Below are 17,434 nucleotides of genomic sequence, written 5' to 3'. Positions count from 1 at the left end.
CCATGTCTTGTAATTGTATTTGTAAATATTGTTTTGCGTGGAGCCAAATTCATCGTGTTCATTTCAATACTATACGAGTTGGCTTTTCCTCTGCCCTAATTTGAGTGAATGTGAAGCTACCTCTTCGAAGTGCAGTTCAGTGCTCTGGTTTGACTTCTAACAAGGTTGCACTCAGCGAAATTCAAGAATTCACCTTTTGACAAGATCTTTATTTTATTACTGCGCTTTGTGTAATTTATATATTTTTAAAATTGTATTTTGTGTATTTCACATAGTATGATATGTACGGAAATGTGTTAGCAGGGTGTTGTTGGTGCTGTACAATTGATGTTTTAAAAAAACAAATGAACTGGTTTGTACCACTGCTGCACGAGTCTAGTAGCCATACTAAAATGTACCATATTGACTTGTTTATTCTAATAAAAGATCATTTAGACAATATGGATGCAATCTTTTTTTTCATCTGAATGCATTCCTTCTTGGGGAGAAACACATGGAATTTGATAGATTGCATACACAATGAGCAGCATGTTTCACAGCAATTTTCAGTGTGCCAAGATTTGACACACTCAGTTAAGAAGGAAGGCATTCCTATCGCCTGGTGTTTACTTACATTCATGCTACTGAAAACACTTTCTATCATCTCACAGTGGTTCTATTCAGCCCATAACACCTGCCTCTTTCATGCTATGCAGGTAATGTTCTTATCCAATGGCAACAAACACCCCTGCCAGCGACGCTAAAAAAATTGCTGTCGCTTGGTGAAAGATAGCAGAAAACACGATTTGGTGGAGATGACATTTTTGTTGATTGCGGTGAATGTAAATGAAGCAATGTAATGCTGGAAACAGGTAAACCGGAGCAAACACAAAATCATCCTCTGGCTTTTAACTTTAATCAAAGTTTGTGTGCTTGTACACCATCAATCTTAAAGGTTTAATTCACATACCTTTACATAATGCTTCCTACTCTTGATTAACAATGGCGAATATATGGTAGGAGCATCGGTATCAGATAGATAGATAGATAGATAGATAGATAGATAGACAGACAGACAGACAGACATGCCCTGTCACTATGGATAAGTTCTACACACTGAATGGGAAGAAAGCAGATTGTAATTGATTACCTCATTTAATATTCACAAACCTAACTCTTTTCTACAAAGAGCAAATACTTCATGCTAGTACTTAAGTGGATTTTTCATGTGTCAGAACATATTTATTTTATTTTCTATTTACTCTCTACATGTAAAACAGACGTATAAGCCTTTGTCCAAATTAGTAGTTTTGTCAACCTCCTTGGTTGACAGCATGGCATGAAAATGACACAGTTAATTAAGTTCTTGACTGATAGATATTTTGGGATCCAGGAAACTAGAACCTCAACCAGCGGGCACAAGTCTGATGTACGGCAATAGATTTAGAGAAGCAATGTAAAAGATATTCTCCATTTGTGGTCACATTTAAGGTGTTTTTTTTGCTTCAAGGGAGATACTAGGCAAATGTTTGGTATCTTGTGGCCGCCTTAATAAAACAAACATTTAGCGTTGAAAAAAGAACATATTGAAGGTTAACCCCCCCCCCCCCCCCCCCAGTTTTTATCAAAAGCAAATTTTTGCATTTTTATAAGTCAGTTCACAATATTAGCAAATGGATGGACAGGCCATCTAAACAATTAAGGTTTGAACCCAGTTGCTCATCAAAACAGCAGAACGTGCAAATCAACGGTAAAATTGGCATGTACACCTTAAGGATGAGGTGAAAAGTTCATTTCAACAGTGGTGCCTCATTCAGACAGTTTTTCCTTTGACTGTTGCGAAAATAATGTTTACTTTGCACTCTGTAGTGGCAATTACCAATAAATACAAAAATATTCATGCTGTTTATTGACACATTATCTGACCTTTACTGGCAAACTAAACACGAAAGAGAACAACGTGGATTTAGGGTAGGGGGTGGAATGTGTTAATTTGTATTTATTTCAATGGGGAAAGATGATTTGTAATGCAGTACTGTTGACTGCCACCATTTGCAGGGGTTAGGGAGCGCAGGTCAGATAAATATTGATGTGCTAAACATTTGCAATAAATTATTCACCTCATATGCAACGAATCATCAGGCTGTAGTTTTATTTTATTTGTCCCACATTAATACAACCACACAGAGTCATACGCACAAAACAATGTGGTTTTCAACAGAGTGGCAAATCAAGATAAAGCTGAGAAAAGTCATTTCACACAGATGTGTAATCTCCTCACTGTCTGCGTGGTAGCGAGTATTTGCTGTTGTAACAAAAGTATAAGCAGTTTGTCAACATAGTTAAATCATATCAGCTGTTCTTTGGCAAACAAGGGCTAAAAATGATTGCATTGGCGCGTCTATACATATGTGGTAGAAGCATAAAGGGGGAATAAAAGAGTCACAGTGAGATTAGAAACAATACATTTTTATTTTGTCTTCCTTAAGCGATCATGGATACCATCAAGCAATCTGGTCCAATATTATGAAGAAGCTGGAATCACAGATAAGATGTGCAGAATAATGGTGCTTATCAGGTCATTAAATCAAACCTGGTTGAGATCATGTCATTCTCAAGACGAAACCAATATTTTTATCTAGCCATCCATTTTATAATTCACTCTCTTCGGGCCGTAGGGACACCCTGAACTGTTTGCCAGTCAATCACCTGGCACACAGAGACGAACAACCATCCACGTTCACACTGACACCTCGGCATAATTTAGTGTTCTAACACCCTGCCATGCACGTTTTTTGGACCTCAAGCAAGAGCTACAGTACACCCAAGCTCTGTACAACTAATTATTGTAATATTAAAGTGTTTTACTATGTTTACAATTGGTTTTGGCTGATTTATTTTTCATTTTGGCTATTAATCAATGGACAAAAAAATAATCATATTTCAATGTCTATTTATTTAAAATCACGGCATTATTGCTAATTGACAGTGCAGAAACTAAGAGTGCGTAAAATATCAAAGCATAGGTTAAAATGCTGATGATTGTTTTAGAGTAAAATCTGATGTTTGCACGCGTTGTTTTGATTCAACACAATATAAAATCAGTGTGCGAGTTAAAAACAAATTACTGTTGAGAGGCTGAAATTCTGATGATCTGAGGATTTGGGCAAATGTAATGATTGAATAAAAATCCATTTTAACAACGGTTTAAAACAATGATATGGCCTCTATATCCCACATATATATTTCAGCAATAGACCACTAGTACAAATCTCTTGCAGCTGGAGTTGCCGTATGCATTCATGTTATTTAAATTAATACCACATTCTTAGGCAATCATGTATGGCATCCACCATCTGTTCTGGTGCTTGGCGTGCTTTGATTCTACAGAATCCATCCCGAACATTTCCTTCACACAGCTCTTCTTCAAATTAGCTGCAGGCAGCCACATTCCACAAGCTCCTTCATCAAAGTGGGCCACGTTTTGAAGTAAATTAATTTCACATGAGGACACCCCATAACTCAGCATGAACCTCTATACCTCCATGTGTGTATAAGTCTGATCTCATTGTACAAAAATGTTTTAGAATGAAGACATGCATTCGAAACTCCGTAAAGATTATGAGTTGGGCTGAATAGTACGTTCAAATAAGGGCTAATCACTTTGACTCTGGCGCTGCTCAATGTTTGTGATGGTGGACATGAACCAAATCAAGCAGAGGTGAAGCTATATAATTTGTATGTTACAAACTAGAATATGGAGGCAACCAGGCAAGACACTGAAATGATGACCATTTCAGTTTCTTGCCTTCCTCGATCTTCTGGTCGTAAATAAGCTAAAAGAGTGTCCTTTCAGCTCGGGGTAATGAAGGGTAATATTTTTTTTCTCCACTCAAAGTCAGCTAAAGCCTAGTTGTATGTGAAAGATGTGTCTGAGCAATTACATGGGGTGTGTCAGCAGCAATGAGATCCATATGCGTGTGGTCAACACTGAGGTCGTCCAAGCCACGGACTCCGTGACTGTGACATGACACCAATTGTTAGCCAATTCAGACATAACCTGAACCACACAGAGGGAACAATGGTGGTGTGTTGAATATTTCTATAACCACCCCAAAAAAATGAATTGTAGTTCCCACACACGTTTAGCTCATAACATCTGATGTTACTTCTGTGTATTTCCCCGATAGTCTGGATCTGCTGTGGGTCCTTGCTGCCTTGTGTTGGTCAGTCATTCCACTAAGACAGAATCATAGTTTGTGCAGAAGACTCATGATTGTCAGTGTAAATCGTGATGTATGTGTGCTGTGATGTGTTAGTCATTTTGAATGCATACACTCACCACAACCGCGAACAGACCTCATTGTGTGTAGGGCGTGTTGCTTCACTTAAAGAGAGAAAAAAAACTGATGCACGCATTCCGCTTAACATCTGAAAATTATAATCTTGTGAACAAAAAATGCAGACTTTCCAAATATAATAAAGCATTGCATTGTCTCAGAAGTTTACATGAGCAATATCACTGCCAGGTGTCTAACTGGAGTTACTTGGTACGAGGCAAAATATCTCGCAACGTTTGTGAATATGCACATTAACCAATTAAGTCATTTGCTGGATTTGTGCTAAATGACATCTAACCAGTAATTACTCTCAGGTTCCCCCATTCAAATTCTGGCTAATTAGATGTCTAATCAGGTTGAAGGCTGAACCAGGCAGAGATGTCAGAGAAGCTGCGCTGACAAATTGGACCGCTAATGAGAGCTCCCACAGTTCCGATAAAATCAAAAAGAAGAGTAGAACCAATATCCAATCAAGGTCTGTGATGTGTCTATATTCCATTCATGTTGTGAAAGTCATTGGTTATCCTATGCAATAAGTCAGAAGATGACGGCCACCATGGCGGGCAGAATTACAGCAAAATTATTGGACTATTTTAACAAGAAGGTCATTAAACATTGTCTCTAGAAGTTCAACAATGTCACATACGGTAAGATGAGATACCATTTTTCAGCTCATTCAGAGCATCTCCAGTTCCTCTATTCGATGGACCCAAAGTCAGTTAGCAATCAGCTCTAGCTATAGTGAGAATATGATATAGTGTTGAAAATGAAGATATTCTCCAGTAGGTGAGCTCAGTAATCTGAACAAAGACAAAGTGCGCCTGTGTTCTAAATTGGCTATTTATTTGACATTCGGGTTGCACTGCCAGGCAGGGTGGAACGGCTGTAGAAAAATGTCAGGTGTAATGTGTGGTACAAGGGTTTCAGCTAGGATGAAAGGAAAGATGTATAAAACGGTGGTGAGACCATGATGTTTGGACTGGAGACAGTGCCACTGAAGAAAAGACAGGAAGCAGAGCTGGAGGTAGCAGAGCTGAAGATGTTGAGGTTTTCTTTGGGAGTGACCAGGTTGGATAGGATCAGGAATGAGTATATTACAGGGACAACTCATATTAGAGGCTTCGGAGAGAAAGTCAGAGAGGCCAGACTGAGATGGTTTGGACATGTCCAAAGGAGAGTGAGTGACTATATCGGGAGAAGGATGCTGAGCTAAAACTGCCATGCAGGAGACCGAGATGAAGACTGAAGAGGAGGTTTATGGATGTTGTCAAAGAGGACATGTAGGTCGCAGATGTGAGAGAAAAGCATGCACAAAACCGGGTTAGATGGAGGGCACTGATTTGTTGTGGTGACCCCTAAGGGGAAAAGCCAAAAGGAAAAGAAGAAGGGTTGCACAGCCATTTGAAATGGCCGTCATTTGCATCAGTGATTTGGTCTTCAAAGATCAGTGTTCAAGCAATGTGGAGGTTTAGTTGGTGTTGGAAAAATGGGGTATCCCACAGAGCCCCTCTCTTCTCTCACTAAACTGATCAACAAGCCTTTTGCTGCGGTCATCGTTTGTGCAAGCATGTCTCAAGACTCACAATATGACTTTGTGAAAGGGGCAAAGTAGCTCCCCAGCGTGACCGGCAGGTCATTTGTACCATTCCCCTCTTAGTAAACATCAATACTGACCAGCAGCAGATTTGATCCAGCTGGACGTTCTTCCAGGTTGCGTCACATGGTACGGAAGAAGACCTCCTGCCCAGGATAATTACAAGGCTGGTGGAAAGCAGGGGATTCACAGGATTTTGAAGGTGAAGCTTGCTTGCATGAGATGCCAATGTTACTTTGACAGGTTGTCTCTGCTGGCATCGATGCAATAAGCTGCACAGACTTAAATTCTAACATTTATCTCATGAAATGGTATCACTTTAATTCCATGGTTGTTCTCGATGAGGCTGCACAAACAGTACCTAAACAACTGTGAAAACGTAATGATCAATAATGACGCAGTTGTCGTTTCTACTCATGTTACCTGAATTTTGAAAACCCACCCAAAAGATGCCTTATTGCCTCAAAAGGAATCTCCAGAATAAAAGATTTTATGTTCAGACAAGAAAACACAGCTGCATGGTTGAAACAGTCATTGTCAGTTCATTGAGTAAATAAATACAGGAAGTAACTAACGAACGAACCAACAAACAAAGTACCAGACTACCGACCTGAAGAACTAACGAACGTACTAACTAAAAAACAACATGACCGGAACACAACAATCCTACCAAACTAAATACAAGCAAATTGATGAGGCAACAAGGAACCCTTAGACAAAATACCTTAACGAAGGGTTCAGGGAGCTGATTGGTTGACACAAGGGACACGGATGACACAAAAAGAAATGAGGGAGACAAAAGCACATAAGGTTAAAAACATATAGAATGATGAACAGCTACAAGTCAACCAGAATACCGCTGCTTCTAGCAAGTAGTTCACTTGGGTCCTAAAATCTCTACATCGGTCTCCAAAACTTTGAATGGTCTTGGACCTAAAACTCCACGTTCAAGACATTTTAGTTCTACACGGAAACCCCCTGACCAGGTCTGTGGGATCTGGCAGACCCTACAAGTCCTTGTTCGCAGGTGTTAATGTCAGTATTGTTTTTTAGGGTTTCCAGAATCAGAACCAAATAAAATCAAGCAGCAATGGTGCTCGGATTATCCTTGAGAATGGAAAAAACTGCCTGAAAAGACTGCTCACAGTGGAAGTGTATTTCTATCCGGCCTAAAGACTATTCACGGCTGAATTTTCATACATATATGGTATTGATTGTTTTCGCCAACTTGCGTTTGATTTCTTGGCCGTTTCTGTGTTTTTTCACTTTCTTTTATCCAGCTTTTAAATTGGGATTTTTATTTCGATTTTCCTCATTTCATTTCATTTCGTTTTGAATCATTATTTCTTCGGTTCTGTACAGCGCAATGGATTTTTGTTGTGTATAATTGGAGCTAGACAAATAAACGTGCCTTCCCTTAGCTCAAACTACAGCAATTATCTTGCCACATAAATTAATAATATTGGTTTTGAGACAATAAAGCATTTTCTCTCGTTACACTGAGCTAATAAATATAAACATACCTCACCAATTTGTAGCTATATGAATGCTGGTCTGGGGTTTTGCCAAATAATAGCAACCCATGAGAACCATGCCAAAAATTATTAGATAGAGGTAGAGATATAGAGGTAGGTAGGTGGGTGGGTGGATGCATGGATAGATGGATTGATAGATTTATATATTGATAGATTGACAAATGGATAGATTTATAGAGAGGAATATACCCCAACCCATTTTACTTCCATATGTTTTTGACATTGTGCTAAAATGTATGTTACATGCCTATTTAATTTCCCAATCAATAAAATTCCTTGCTGATTCTGATAAAATACTGTTAATTCAGAATGTTACTCCCTGACCTGTGAGACTTCATTCTTCTGCAAAGTTTGCCTTTGCCTTAGTCTAATTCTAGGCATAACCTGAAATCAATTGTAGTTTGTTGATTACGTTATTCAATATGAAAGTGTGCTTGTATGAAGGCCCCAACCAAATAGATCCCTGCCTCCCTTTGCAGTTGGGTAAATAAATAGCCGTGGCAACTATTTGCAGAAATATGGCCATAATGGACCATCTTGCATGATCAACACTGTGCACGGTCACTTTCCTTTTTTCCGTTTCCTGTCAAAGCGGTGGAGCGCCATGATTGGCGCTGACCTCACTTAACCGCAACCTAATTGGCAGCCGCCGGAGTGAAAATGCAGATAGGCTCAGTGAATTAGGGAATGAAATTCAACCCTGTCCGACCTAATCAATCCATCGCCATTTGGGTCTGACAGACAGGAGACTGAAAAAAATAGGGGGGTTCAAACTATTAATAGTTCCTTACAATTCCCCTCGTGGCATCAGTTTAACCTGCAGGCGACATTTAGCCAACTTTTATTATGTCACACATAATACCATAAAAACGCTGCTGGATTGTACCCACCGATGACCAGAAGCCATTCCAGCCATTGTCCTGTTCAGACTAACAAAGAAAATACATCTTGATTTGCACATTTGACGGCTTATTCAATTCCCATTGCGCGCAACCGATCTGAACAGCAATAGAAGAGTGGAATAAAAATGAGGAGCAACTCTTTTTTCAGATTTTAATTCAAAGTATTATCCTCCCATGGGTAACTTTTTACTCGGAAAGAAAATGAAATGAATGTTTCACTTTGTGTCATATACCACCCTTTGGCTTCAGTCTCTGACTTGTTGCGCAAGAGTGACTGAGAGCAACACAATCACTTTGAGGGCACACAGCGATCCCAGGGAGGATAAATCACAGTGGCGTGCTATGATATTCTTTTGCTTCACATTCAGGGGAGGATTACAACATCATCTTTAACGCAGAAGCAAAGGTGCAATAAGAACACAGATGTACTGTGTATGACGGCCATGTACGTAGGGGAATGGCTTGACGGATGCTTGTTTACTGTGTTGTTCTTTTCCGTTACAGGATGGAGATTTGTAAAGGGAGGAAATTACTTTACTTAAGTGAAAGGTCCCTAAAATGGAAATATTTACAGTTCAAGCATAATCATATATTAATATTAATATTAATATTAATATTAATATTAATATTAATATTAATGTTAAGATTAATATTAAACAGTAACCCAAATAGAACTGTATCGTGCCTCCATTTTTCTTATGATGATACTAGTTCTACCGGAGACAAATTCCATGTGTCTTCTACATACTTGGCAATAAAGATGATTCTGATAATCATAATAATAAAAGTAATAATAGTAATACTGTAATAGTAATAATAGTAATAATCGTAAATATAGTAATAATAGTAAATATAGTAATAATTGTAATAATCGTAATAATAAGAATAATCATAATAATATGAATAATAAGAGGAATAAGAATGATAATAATAATAATAATAATAATAATAATAATAATAATAATAAGAAGAAGAAGAAGAAGAAGAAGAAGAAGAAGAAGAAGAAGAAGAAGAAGAAGAAGAAGAAGAAGAAGAATTTACATTGAAAAGCATGTCACATTGTACAGGACAATCAATAAAAAGAGTTATTTATCATGTATAATCTATGCTGTCGACATAATATACTTATACTGTTGTATTTACTCGACTTGTGTTGTGTGAATGGCAACAGGTTGGTTGTACCTTTTGCCATTCCCTTCACATGCAAGTTAAGAGTATTTATTGGGTCACACTGGCATAGAAAATCCATCATTTCAATCATAATACAACAATAAGGAATTAAACTATAGAAAATATTTTTGAAATCTGTATATTTACCCTTTTATATTCAACTGCTAGACACATAATTTTTCTCAGAGTCAACGAATACCACACCAAAACAAAAACCCTGTGAAGAATTGAACCAAACCATGGGTTTCAATGAAAAAAGTGTATCATTATTGCCCTGAAATGAGATGAGTGTTTGTAAATCTGACTGATCAAATAGCCCACATGAAGCGATGAGGTAACTGTGTAATGTGTTTTCACTCCCGTTTCGATGCAACTCTGCATCTATTAATTTCCCCTGTGCCCTCACTGATGCCAGCCATGGCAAACAATCTCCTCTATGTTCACATCACCGTTAAATCCCTGTTTCAAATGTGTTTTTTTTTCTTTTTCATTTATTTATTTATCTTTTGCGTCTTCCATATGTTGATCGATAATATCATGAGCCATCTTGCTATTTCCGTTTGCATTCAAGCACATTGCAAATTGAGTCTATTTTTCCTAATTTCTCTTTCATATTGCCCTGATGTCCTTGCCCGCTTTTATTAGCAGCAAACGGCGGGCCACTCTGTCTTCCACAATGACTGCCGCTCGCTCATCAATAAGGCAATCATTCAGTGACTGACCAAGCAGATGCTGATATACGTACTCATCACATCTGTCTGCAAATCACTAATGTATTCATCACCTTTATTATACTGAGACAGACCATAGAACATGCTCAATTATCACCTCACATTTTATTGAATGATTAATAAGGGGAAGTGTGGAGTAAGGCCTCCTCATTTTGTCTCTTTAAAAAAAAACTCATTTGAAAAGGAGCCTGTGGGGCCGGTCCACTCATTTTGCACTTTATTAGTGTGGGTTTTCAGACCCGTAAGAAGTGATGAGGGCACAACATGTGTGACCGTTTTCATTTGATGACCCCTAAGACTCACAAAGTTGACGTGTAAATGCACACAAAAGAACAAATAGATCAATCAATATCGCATGGTTACACCATGTCGATTTTGTCCAACGCAGAAGCTCAAGAAATTCAAGACAGGAAAGAATATAGTTGGGAATAGCAAGATAAAATAAAATCATATTTTAGATTTTGTTAAAAGCATCATATGACTTTTTCTTCATGAGTTAATATTTTCCTTTAATAATTCAGTAATCGTTCACGTTCAAAGAGCACATTTGAGCATGTGTATTTCTTCTCTTTCATGTTAGAAATTGGCAAAATTAATTATAATTTCATATTTCAACCCTGGAGTGCATCACGAGACATTTTGTGATTTAGTAAGTTTTACTACCATCATCATATTTTATAAGTATGACACCATTTGGATAACAGTATTGTTCATTCAATGAAATTAGACAAATTATCATTGACCGCTGAATAATCTGATGTGTGGGATTCAGAATCAGAATCAGAATCATCTTTATTGCCAAGTATGTAGGACACACAAGGAATTTGTATTTGGAATTTGTCAGTGTGAACTGACGTCTTTGATTAAACTGAGTGGCTGTATCCAAAGCTTTGTTTCAGTGGAAATTTGCAAATTCTGTATGATGTTTTCTGAGATTGTTCCCCATGGGTGTTGTCGTGTTGTCAAATAAGGCACACGTGAGTCCAGCTGTGCGTTAACGTGGGTAACTCTTTATTTAGCCTCTAATCCCGTGCTTCTTCCCAGTCACTCCCTCTGCTGGTCCTTGGCGCCTCCTGCTGACGTCATCGCCCAGCGCCACTGATCTTGTCAACAATCACACCACATCTCCCCTTTCTAGAATCATTGGATAGACTACCAATGATTCAACAGACCTTGAGGATTATTCTGCCTCGTGGTTGAAAGGTCTGCTCGTCCCTCAGACTGTGACAAGGGATCGCATAGGAAAAACAAACATATTTGAGACAATCCATTTGAGAACAATAACTTGATGGTCCATCTTAACTGATCCTCCTCTATGCTCTGTAATGGGCTGAACATTGTATGGACAAACAGAACAGCATGTACAAGTACATCTCAATATTCGGAATACACCCACCCCCGTTTTTTTTTTTTTTTTTTTTTTAAACGAACAACCCTGCAAGCAGGGCCTGAAAGTAGGGGGAAAATGGGTGAAAAAAAAGAAAATCACAAGTCCAACCTGGTTGGTTTCACCACGACTCTCCCAAACCTGGTCTTGGTAGTAGGAGTGGGTGGTTCTGGAAGATTGTGCTGTAGTGGTCCCGCTGATGGACTTTCTGGATCGCTTCCCGAAGACTGCTCCGCTGCATCACAGCCACTCTGCTCAGGCGAGGACCTCATTGGGATGAGATGACGCCGGTTTCGTCTGATGGTCCCGTGAGGTCCCTCTACCAGATATGATCGTGGGGAAGCATGTCTTTCGATGATGGCTCCTTCCGCTCCTTGGTCCTTAATCCACACACACTGTCCCGGGTTGAGTCTGACGAGGTTCTGTGCACGATGTCGCGTGTTGTAGCGTTGTGCATCTTTTGTCCTCTTCTCATCTTCCTTCTGGATGATGGCTTCTCGGTCGGGGATGGCTGGGTTAAGCAGGACAGGAAGGATGGGAACCCTCGTGCGGAGTCTCCTCCCCATTAGAAGCTGAGCGGGGCTGTACCCGTTTTCAAGAGGGGTAGCCCTGTACGCAAGCAAGGCCAGATAGGGGTCATCTGCTTTTTTCAAGAGGCTTTTGATCGTCTGAACTGCACGTTCTGCCTCGGCATTGCCTTGAGGGTATCGTGGGCTACTTGTAATGTGGCGGAACCCATATGACTCCGCAAACTCTGTGAAGACTGTTCCGGAGAACTGAGGCCCTCCATCCGAAACCAAAAGGTCCGGGATCCCATGGCGTGCATATATTGATTTGAGGTGGCGGATTACCTCGTTCGATTTTGTGGAGGCCAACAGAGCTATTTCCACATCCCTTGACATGTAGTCTACAACCAGCAAGTAGGTCTTGTTTCCGAGCATGAACAAATCTGCTCCTAGCTTTTCCCATGGTCTTCCTGGGTACGGTGATGGAATCATTGGCTCTCTGTGGTTCAGTCTCTCCTTGCAGCATGTTCGGCAGTTGAGAACCAACTCGTTCAGCTGTTGGCTTAGCCCAGGCCACCACACCGCCCGCCGCGCTCGTTCTCTACACTTTACCACGCCCTGGTGACCTTCATGCAGTTTAACGAGAACATCATTTCTCATGGTTGAAGGTATGACAATTCTCTGTCCCTTCAGTAGGATTCCGTCGTGGACTGTGAGGAATGCCTGCTCTGCTCTGTACAGCCTGAGTGCCGGTTCATTGGGGCCTTGTTCAGGCCAGCCTTCTTTGCACAACTGCATCACACGTGCACACACGCTGTCCCTCTGCAGCTGCTCTCTCAGCCTTTCGAGGTAATTGGTGGTTGCCGGGAGGTTCTCCATCACCATGTCGACGTAGATGTTTGTATCTTCAAGCAATTCTTTGTCATCTGGTGTCGCCCCCTTCTCCACTGGAGCTCGAGACAGTGTGTCAGCTGTCAACAGGCTTTTTCCTGGGACGTGAGAGATGGAGTAAGAGTAGCGCATGAGTCGCATTCTGAAGCGTTGTATCCGTGGAGGTAATGTATCCAGGGCTTGGGACCCCAGGAGACTCAGGAGAGGTTTGTGGTCCGTCTCCATCAAGAAATGCTTCCCGATGAGAAAGTTACGAAACCTCTCGCAGGCCCAGGTCAGCCCCAGAGCCTCCTTCTCCACTTGAGCATATCTCTGCTCCGTAGATGTGAGCGAGCGTGACACGTAAGCTATTGGTCTCCATTCTTCCTCCCACTTTTGGAGAAGAACTCCGCCCAACCCGTACGACGACGCATCTGCAGAGACTTTACTTTCTCTGTTGGGATCAAACATGGCCAGCACCGGTGTGGACGTCAGCGCGTCTTTTAAATCTTGAAAGGCTCGTGCCTGGTCGACGCCCCACACCCAGCAGTTCCGTTTGGACAGGAGGTCTCGGAGAGGCTTGTCTCGATCTGCCAACCCCGGCACAAACCTCCCCAGTTGGTTCATCATTCCGAGAAAACTTCTCAACTCTGTTAGATTTGTTGGTTCCGGCATCATCCTTACTGCCTCAGTTTTAGCTGGGTCTGGCCTGATGCCGCTGTCTGAGATCACATGGCCTAGAAATGTCACCTCTGACTTTGACAGTTCACATTTTTCCACATTGAGAGTGATGCCTGCCTCCTGGATTTTCTCCAAGGTAGCATGCAGGCGGGCATCGTGCTCCTCCTGCGTTCGGCCCCATATGAGCACATCATCCATGAGGCAAACAACACCGTCCAGCCCTTCTGTAACCTCTGTTACCATTCTGTTTTGAAAGTGTTCAGGGGCGGAGGCTATCCCAAAAGGTAGCCTCTTGAAATAATAGCGTCCAAATGGCGTGATGAAAGTTGTAAGCTTTGCGGAATTAGGTGTTAGGGGTATTTGCCAGAACCCCATTTTTGCATCCAGCTTACTAAAAACCCTGGCTCCAGCCAGCATGCCGAGTGTTTCCTCCACTGATGGCAGGATATACTTTTCTCTGCAGACTGACTCGTTGAGTTTGGTGAGGTCGACACAGATTCGTACAGCACCTGATTTCTTGGGCACTACCACGATGCCAGCGCACCAGTCTGTTGGCTGCTCGATTCTTTTTATTACTCCGAGTCGTTCCATGCGGGATAGCTCTTTCTTGACTTTGTCCATTAATGGCAATGGAATCCTCCTTGGTGTTTTTAAAGAGAAAGGTTCAGACCCTGGTTTCAGTTTGATGTTGTACGGCTGCCGCATCTTTCCGAGTCCAGTGCATATTTTTGGGTAGTTGTCTTTTAATGACTGCATAGTGACGCTGCCTAGGCGTGCGACGAGCCCCAGCCTGCAGCTCACAGATCTCCCCAGCAAGGCAGTATGCACATGACGACTGATGTAAACATCCTCCATCACCTCCTTCTCACCTCTTCTCAGCGGCAGCTTGGCGACGCCCACAACCTCAAGAGGGCTGCTCCCTGGTCCCAGGAGTCGTTTTGTTGCCTTTTTCAGTTTAGGGAGATTGTTTTGATACGTGACCTTGAATGCTTTGTATGGCAGAACAGTGACGTCGGCGCCAGTATCGATTTTAAACATCACACTGCGCTGATTTATGTCGATCTTGACCATCCACGGATCACGGTCTGTCACAACACTGCCAAGGAGAACTGCTTCCTCCCCCTCGTCTTCCTCATCTCCTGTAATTTCATGCGTCGATTTGAATTTACATACGCGCTGAAAATGTCCCTTCCGCCCGCAAGCATGACATTTCACCTCATGGGCCGGACAATCAAATTTTGGATGAGAAGGAGAGCTGCCGCATTTCTGGCACACTGACTGTGCCCCCCTTTCCTTTCTAAAGTGAGTACTGTGGGGCTTGTTTGTCTGGCTATTGGCATAGTTGGGTGAGTTTTTAGCCGTCTTTAATTTGCTTTTGAACACTCTGTCAACAGATTCGGCGCCACTTGCCTCTGAGTTGGTGTCCCCCCGCAGATAAGGCTGTTGCCTCTTCACCTCCTCACTTTGCCGTGCTATTCTTATGGCTTTTTCAAGGGTCAGATCCGCATCCAACTGCAATCGTTCGGACAATCCCTTGTCCCGTAGTCCGACTACAATTCTGTCTCTGATCAGTTCATTGCGTAGCGTCCCATAGCTACAATGCTCTGCCAGGGCATACAGTGCAGTGACAAACGAATCCACACTCTCCCCTTCCTTTTGATAGCGCATGTTGAATATTGCACGCTCAAAGATGACATTTTTCTTCACAACGAAGAAGTCTTGGAGTCCCCTCCGCACTTCTTGATACGTGCACCGTTGAACCTCCGTCAGATTCAACCCGCGTAAAATATCATCAGCCTCGTCACCCATGCAGTAAATAAGTGTGTTTACTTGATTTTCTTCAGAACTCGCTTTAAGGTTACTTGCCAGGCGAAATCTTTCAAATCTCCTGATCCATTTTTCCCACTCCTGCGGTTTTGAGAAGTCAAAGGGTTCTGGCGGCTGGATGTTGAACGTGGCGCACGGCCCCGCGGTGACGACTGGTCCCGCAGCCTGCTGTGCACCTCGCGCCATGGCTCCATTAGCCCGTGCCGATGTTCCATCCTCTACGTCGCTCATGTTGCCTTTTTCTCTCCGCCGCGTTTCCAAAATATCCTCTTCGCGCACACCACGTCAACTACAGGACTTCTGACACCATGTCGTGTTGTCAAATAAGGCACACGTGAGTCCAGCTGTGCGTTAACGTGGGTAACTCTTTATTTAGCCTCTAATCCCGTGCTTCTTCCCAGTCACTCCCTCTGCTGGTCCTTGGCGCCTCCTGCTGACGTCATCGCCCAGCGCCACTGATCTTGTCAACAATCACACCACAGGTGTGGTCACCATCAAGAATTTTGGATGATTCCCAAACAACCTGACAATTACCAAGCCAATTTCGGCGCATGTTGACCACCGTCTACACATTCATCAGTACAGATTTTTTTTTAAATGATACAATACAACACAACGCAACACAACACAACACAACACAACACAATACAATACAATACAATACAATACAATACAATACATTGATTTATATAGCGCTTTCACAACAGCTGAAGCTGTAACAAAGAACAAAGGTGTCATTGATTGCCCATGAAACTGTTCAATGTTTTCTAACAGGGACCTAATGGGCAAAATTTGAACCTCCATTCAGCTCTAAAATTAACCCCAGAGTCGAATATCCCCAAAGTTTTCTGAGTAGTGTACCATATTTCCCAAAAGCCTTGATTTTCTTCAAAAGATGACCCTGTGCCTTACATGCAGGTGCACCTTACAGTATACGCGAAGTAATATTGAGCCACAACAGGTCTCGCAACTACTGTCAGCAGCCACAGCCTCCATTTCCCCCTGTAGAAGAAGTTGTGCGAAACCATAAGCTCTATTATAATAGCTCCTTGTAATGTGATGTGCCATATATTTGGAAAACATTTCTGTATTTATATATTATATTTGAAAAACATTATTCATTAATTGAAGGTGTGCCTTATAGTCTGGTGCTCCTTATATATGGAAAAAGTTTGAAAATACACCATTTATTGGGGGGTCCCTTATAGTCCGGTGCGACTTATAGTCTGGGAAATACGGTATTTAAAAATTATTGTCATCAAATATTTTTCCCTCTCAAATCTCGAATGAACCTGTTTTATTTCACAAGATCCCATCAAAATAACATACCTGACTGACCTTGGCTTCAAAAGCACATCTCATGATGACACCACGGTGTGCGGTTGAAGACGGCTTGCTGTCACACATGGAAGCACAGAAAAATGAATCATGATCTTTTTTAGACGCTCCGATGATGGCACTTATGAGAGGAGATGGTACCTCAGCGATGAGAATATGTGTGGATGGCCTTCTGCAAACTCAGCAGGGTGCGGAAATGAAGTATTGTCATTCACCGCGGCGCCGTCATTCGGCAAAGCCGTCCCACAGGAGTAGCCGGCAACCTGAGTGGCGTCAAAACGATTGATCAGTGCGGCTCGTCAGTCACAACAAACTGATTTTAGCGTTGACAAGCCAATGCTCGTGGCACGTATCCATGACTGGCCAAGTGAGAGTGACAACTAATCCTGCAAAGTGACTGATCTCACGCAATCAATTAACAAGCCATTGAGCCAGGACCACGCTGCTCACTGGTAGTTTAACAGATTTGGAACGAGGGAGTGGTAAAAAGTTACAGGCAACTCAGAACTTAGTACATGGCAGGACAATAATAATTGCAGGATGACTCGAGGACACCGACTGACCTGTGGCAGGC

The sequence above is a fragment of the Hippocampus bargibanti genome, linkage group LG02 (genome assembly GCF_051943395.1).
Source record: "Hippocampus bargibanti isolate YZ-2025 linkage group LG02, ASM5194339v1, whole genome shotgun sequence".
Classification (NCBI taxonomy): Eukaryota; Metazoa; Chordata; class Actinopteri; order Syngnathiformes; family Syngnathidae; genus Hippocampus; species Hippocampus bargibanti.
Note: the sequence above shows the minus strand (reverse complement) of the source record.